General features: G+C 40.0%; 3 non-coding genes across 3 annotated transcripts; 2 read left to right on the forward strand and 1 right to left on the reverse strand.

Annotated features, from left to right (window-relative positions):
* Nucleotides 1-1,352: 1,352 nt before the first annotated feature.
* On the forward strand, nucleotides 1,353-1,424 carry trnap-ugg (transfer RNA proline (anticodon UGG)). Its single transcript has one exon. It is a non-coding gene; the product is annotated as a tRNA-Pro (tRNA).
* A 1,259-nt stretch (nucleotides 1,425-2,683) lies between these two features.
* On the forward strand, nucleotides 2,684-2,754 carry trnap-ugg (transfer RNA proline (anticodon UGG)). The gene has a single exon. It is a non-coding gene; the product is annotated as a tRNA-Pro (tRNA).
* A 530-nt stretch (nucleotides 2,755-3,284) lies between these two features.
* Nucleotides 3,285-3,357, reverse strand: trnav-aac (transfer RNA valine (anticodon AAC)). The gene has a single exon. It is a non-coding gene; the product is annotated as a tRNA-Val (tRNA).
* Nucleotides 3,358-5,492: the final 2,135 nt, after the last annotated feature.

Below are 5,492 nucleotides of genomic sequence, written 5' to 3' on the forward strand. Positions count from 1 at the left end.
TCTCTCTCTCTCTCTCTCTCTCTCTCTCTCTACACACACACACACACATATATATATATATATATATATATATATATATATATATATATATATGTATATATATGTATATATATATATGTGTATATATATATATATATATATATATATATATATATATATATATGTAAATGTGTGTGTGTGTGTGCACAAAGTTTGAAGTAAATTGAAACAAAATTGATATTTTTTTTATAAACATTTAAATTTTCACCCATTATAAGTAAATGGGAGAAGAAAAAATAGTTTAAAATTCTTAAAAAATTGAAATTTTGACCTATTTTTTCAGAAATGTGATGAGATCTATTCTTGGTCACTGGCAATCTATAAATCCAATTTGGTATGAATTCAACCAATAGTTTTGCTGCTAGAGTGTTAACAAACAATCAAACAAACCAAACCAAAAACAATATGTGTTGGGCGCATGCACACGCAGTGACCGGCAGTGAGCGAGAGCTTGCTTCAAAACAAATCTACCCACGGGTATAAATAAAGTCACCTTGAACCTTGAATATCCCTTGCCTCCCCTTCAGGGGTAAAACTCCAAGAAGTAATTATAAAAACTGAAAGGAAATATGTGTTTTAGAACATTAGCACATCACTTTTAGAACATTAGACCAACATAAGTGCTGATCCAGATACCTGTCAACATCCACATTATCCCTTTGAACATCATTCCTTACATTAGTACCATTACTTCATGGTACCTCACAAAGCAGGTACAGTCACTGTTCGTGCAGAGGTGGACCTTACAGACCCTGTAGACCACATTGGACCTGAGATTGTGACAAGTTGTCATTTTCAGACATGTCTTTTTCACACTTTTACTTTTTTTTCTCCTATTCAAATAATTGTTTAATCAATTAGAATAAAATATTCAATACATTCATCAATTACAAAAATAATCAGTAGCTGCAGCTGCAATCTCAGGTACTGACTTAACAACAGTTTCTGATCCATCCATAACAGGTATGACAGCTTATACTGATTTCTATGCAGAGGTTTCATTTCGGATTTTCCTCAAATACTCTTGAGTGTTCTAGTTTTTCTCTTATGCTGTTGGTCTTCCTGCTGGCTGGATGCTGTTAAACAAAAGGATCTGATGCTTAAGCCATCATGTGATGAAACCCTTGGGCTTGGACAGGTGGAGATATTGGTCACTATACATATGAGGACAGAGAAGTTGGGAAATGTGTGTGCCTTTTTTCTTTGTTACTCTGCTTTTCTCGTGGAGCTAAATGCAGGTGTGAGAACCAGACTCCGACTGCCTGCTATTGTCCTTCGGCCACAGAAGACAGTTTTGTAAAAAGATAGATGGAGGCTCGTTGGTCTAGGGGTATGATTCTCGCTTTGGGTGTGAGAGGTCCCGGGTTCAAATCCCGGATGAGCCCACAATATGACTGTCAAATGAATTTGGAAATGGAAGTACCTGTTTTGATTTGGGCTCAAACGACCCACAGCCTCCCTCAACAACCCGGAACCTCACACACAACACCTGCTAACGACCCTGAAAGCCATGCCCCCCCTGTCTACGACCGCAACACTCAAGGTCATTAACATATGGCGAAGACAACTTCCACAGGCCACTCCCCCTTCATGTTTAGAAGTCTGCTTTCCCCCACCGGCACGTGAAACTGATGAAGACCGTTGGATAAGAGACGGAACCGATTCAGAAGAGCAAAACCAGTCCTGTTGACCTTCGAAAAGGACCAGGAAGAATTTAAACAGTAGATTACTGGTATGTGCAGGTTTATGTGACTTTCAGCCTCCAGCACTGTGCCACTTGGTCTTCCTGCTGACTGGATGCTGTTAAACAAAAGGAAGTGATGCTTAAGCCATCCTATGATGAAACCCTTGGGCTTGGAGGGCCTGGTCCAGACTCTTTGTGGGATTCAGTTGTTGCAGAAACTCAGTGAGCTAGATTGGAAGCAACTCTTGGAAGACAGCTACCCTTAAGGAACACATAAGCTGATAACTTGTTTCCACCCAGTTTCAAACCGGGGCCTTTTTGTGTGTTAGACAAATATGTTAACCACTGCACGACGGAAACCTAGGCATACCTTGCCAGCCCACAAACGTCACATCAACATCAAAACTGTATGGTGAGCAACATGTTGGTTACAGCTCCTGGGCTTGGCATGTTGTGGGCTATTCACCATTTTTGTTTGTTCTTGAATCTGGCCAAACCGACTGACTTTGCCAAGTCAGTTTGCGAAGGCTTGGAAATGGTCTCATTGTGCACCACAAAGTCCATAAAGGTAGAAGACATGATGAACCTGAGGTCAGTATTTTCCTCCTTAAGTATTACTTGATGGATTCATTCCAGCTTGTTATCCAGATAGGCGGTTTCTCCTATATAGAAGGGCAACAGCGTGCTGAATACCACCGGGATTACTTGACTTGATCCCTGATCATAAACAAGACAGAAGACTTTAACTCCCCATCTGGGAATCAAACCCCAGACTTCCGCGCAACAGGCAGAGATATTGGCCACTATACTAACGAGGACAGAGAAGTTGGGAAATTTGTGCTTTTTTTCTTTGTTGCTCTGCTTTTCTCATGGAGCTAAATGCAGGTGCAAGAACCAGGTTCCAATTGACCAGTATCATCCTTCGGCCGCAGAAGACAGCTTTGGAAAAAGGCGGAGGTAGGCTCGTTGGTCTAGGGTATGATTCTTGCTTTGGGTGCGAGAGGTCCCGGGTTCAAATCCCGGACGAGCCCACAATATGGCTTTCAAATGCATTTGGGACTGGAGACAGTGCAACTCTGAAGTACCTATTTTGATTTTTGCTGAAACAGCCCGCCCGCTCACTCAAAGACTCAAATTCACACACAACACCCGCTAATGACCCTGAAATCCACGACCACCCTGTCTACGACCATAACGCTCGAGGTCATTAACACATGGCGAAAACGACTTCCACAGACCACTCCCCCTTAAGGTTTTGAAGTCTGCTTTCCCCCACCAGCACGTGAAACTGATGAAGACCATTGAATAAGAGACACAACGGATTCAGAAGAGCAAAACCAGTCCTGTTGACCTTCAAAAAAGACCAGGAGGAATCAAAACAGCGGATTACTGGTATGTGCAGGTTTATGTGACTTTCAGCCTCCAGCACTGTGCCACTTGGTCCTGGGGCCTGGTCCCGACTTTTTGTGGGATTCAGTCATTGCAGCAACTTGATGAACAGGATTCAAAGCAACTCTTGGGAGACAGCTACCCATAAGTAAAGCATACTTGTTTGGCCACCTGTTGCCGCCCGGTTTCGAACCAGGGACCTTTTGTGTGTTAGACGAATGCGATGACCACTACACCACGGAAACCGTTGCACACTGTGCCAGACCACAAATGTCACGCGAACATCAAAAGTGTATGGTGAATGACATACGTAGGTTACAGCTCCTGGGCTTGGCATGTTGTGGGCTATTCCACCATTTTTGTTTGCTCTCGAATCTGCAACATTCATTCATTTGTTGATTAGTTCATTACACCTGCTTGAAGAGCAAGGGTGGCATTCTTAACCAGTGGATAGGCCCATGGAGCTGGTTACTATTACGTGCTTATGACCTCACAATGAGCCAGTTTGTGGGACCACATACCAGATGCAATGAGCTTAGACATGCAGTCAGATAATGTCAAGTGTCGGTCCTAGCTCAACACAGACTCCAACGTAAACTTTGTTTGTTTTTACAAATGCATTCACAGTCATAGAGAACCTGTAATATTACATGCATTGTATATCTGTTTAGCTCCATTATTCCTCTTTTTTTGTAATGACTGGATCATAAAATCCCTTTAAATCAACCCTCCGCACATTCTTTAGGTTTTTACCTCAACGGCCAATAGGCATTGAGTCGTCTTCATTGTTGTCATCATTGTCTTTGTCATATGCTAGCAATTTCTTCAAACATCTCTGATGAAACTACTGGTCGGATTCATTTAAAATTTAATATGTAGTGTCCTTGGGACAATGTCTACAAAATTTGTTCACAGTTTGACCTTATTTTAATGTCTTATAACATGGAAATAGTTAAAGATATATAGTTACCATTGATAACTGATTAGAAGTCGTTTATGGACTTTAATTTGGGTCCATGACATTTGACCTTAAGTGACCTTGAAGGGTCAAATACAAGGTCACTGATTTCTAGATTTCAACAATCTTCTTCTCCAAAACTACAGGTAGGATTCATTTAAAATGTAATATTCCAGGACAATATCTATAAAGTTTGTTCACAGTTTTGAGAATGTTTGACAAATTTTTTTTTTTACAAGTTTTTGAATTATTGAAAACATGCCTTTACTTATAAACTACTCCATATTTTAATGGCTTATAACATGTAACTGGTTAGAGACATCAATATAGTTAGTAGTGAGCACTGACAGGAAGTCATATATGGACTTTCATTTCATTAGTTGCGTTCTCCTCCAGTGAAAGTACCACCCTCTTCTATTGGGAGGTTGATCTCCTGCTCAAGACCACAGGACCATAGGATTGACTCAGATTGTATTACTTTCCAAAAGCCAGATGATGTGATTCCTTGCTTCCTCCTGAGTCCTCATAGTCCATTAGTCGAAGTGACAATCACATAGTGTAGCTACTCAGCTACAAGACAGAGTCCACTAAACCACGGGCTTCCAGCACAACACAGACCCCTACACACATTCAGTGCAATAAAAAAAAAGAAAAGAAAAAAAGGGTTGTACCCAGATAATGCTGTCTGTAGAAATGATGTTGGGGAAAACTAGGATAAACACAAAAAGGTACTTTTTTATGCTGGAATATTACAACATGGTTTTGATGAAATAAGACTTATGTTTAAATCACATGGGCAAACATGTAATTTATTATATCCCATCCAGTTCACTAACAGTATTATCCATCACATTTTGCTACATACATTGAAAAATGTGATAGTAAAACCTGCAAAAATGACTGATGAAGTTATATCAAGTAGCCGGGTAACAGTAAGTACAATATATAACTATAAATATAGCAAATTAATTAATGTTATGTGTCAAAATGTAGTCTTTCAAAACCAGAATTATCTATACGTTGTTTTTTAGTGTTATGCCACTGCTACAATGTAAGTAGTCTATTGGAACAAATTTCCATGTATAACATAAATGTAACTCACTTCTGCCAACATGTCAACCAATCAATCCTGTTTATTTACCTGTCACGAACCTCATGTCATTGTTGATACCGGAGATACTCAGACACAAGCTCGACTAAATAACATGATGCTTGCTGCGGTACGCTTAACCCTTTATAGGGCAAGTGACTATTTTTGGTAAATGGCAATCCTGTTATTAATCTGATTAACAATTTTAATCATTTGACAGCACTCATCTGTCTGTCTGTCTGTCTGTCTGTCTGTCTGTCTGTCTGTCTGTCTGTCTGTCTGTCTGTCTGTCTGTCTATCTATCTATCTATCTATCTATCTATCTATCTATC

The sequence above is a fragment of the Sphaeramia orbicularis genome, chromosome 22 (genome assembly GCF_902148855.1).
Source record: "Sphaeramia orbicularis chromosome 22, fSphaOr1.1, whole genome shotgun sequence".
NCBI lineage: Eukaryota > Metazoa > Chordata > Actinopteri > Kurtiformes > Apogonidae > Sphaeramia > Sphaeramia orbicularis.